Source organism: Felis catus, chromosome A2, assembly GCF_018350175.1.
Source record: "Felis catus isolate Fca126 chromosome A2, F.catus_Fca126_mat1.0, whole genome shotgun sequence".
NCBI classification, from domain to species: Eukaryota; Metazoa; Chordata; class Mammalia; order Carnivora; family Felidae; genus Felis; species Felis catus.
The window spans coordinates 41,674,459-41,675,384 of NC_058369.1; the positions used below are offsets into that span (position 1 = coordinate 41,674,459).

Sequence of the window (926 nt, forward strand, 5' to 3'; positions counted from 1 at the left end):
CCTCATTTTCCATTCCAACAATCTATGAAGGTTCCAGTTTCTCCACATCCTTACCAACAAGTATTATTTCCAGTCTTATTTATTATAGCCATCCTCACATTTTCCTTTCTAATTAGTGTTTGGATGGTAAATTTATTTCCATTCTTTGACCTTTAACCTGTGTATTTATATTAAAGCAGATTTCTTGTGAAGAGCATAAAATGCATCCTACATCATGTTATGTGTGTATATGTGTATATATATATATGCATTATATATATATATGCATTATATATATATATATACACATATATATATATGTCAAAGCCCTTTTCATATTAATTTCTATAACACTTTTTTAGAGCCAAGTTTTTTAAAATAGTAAATAGTTCACAAATTTGCCTATCGTCCCTGCTCAGGGACCATAGTAATCTTCTCTCTGTCATTCCAGTTTTAGTGTGTGTGCTGCTAAAGTGAGCATTCTTATAATAATGTTCTTCCTTGATTATAACCTTACTAAATTATAGGCTTTTTGAGGGCAGAGATAATGTCTAATCTACTTATAATTGTCTTTCCTAGCCTCATGCCTGAAGTTTTTGTTGAATGAATATGTGAAACTTAATAGATTTTCACTGTACACATTTTATTCAAAAGGCTTATCCCATAGTTGTCAATATGCTTTCAATTATTTCCTGTTGGAGGGACACCTGAGTGTATCAGTTATCCACTTGAAAGGGATCTGGATTGAACCTACTTATTTCCCACAAGGTGTTTATTAACCTTTTTATTCCATCGGTTTACAAATGTTTAGTAATCCAATAATTATTCTCTTCTTTCTCCCAAGTCAAAGTTCTTTTTTAGTCTAATATTTATGTGGTCTTTTTCTGGACTGGGTTGACATCATGCCCCTTTAATATTATACTATTACACTCTCCAGGATACATTTT

At 31.3% G+C, this 926-nt stretch overlaps 1 non-coding gene across 1 annotated transcript; it reads right to left on the reverse strand.

The window, feature by feature from the left end:
• Positions 1–353: 353 nt before the first annotated feature.
• LOC111559614 lies at positions 354–460 on the reverse strand. The gene has a single exon (XR_002740743.1). It is a non-coding gene; the product is annotated as a U6 spliceosomal RNA (small nuclear RNA).
• Positions 461–926: the final 466 nt, after the last annotated feature.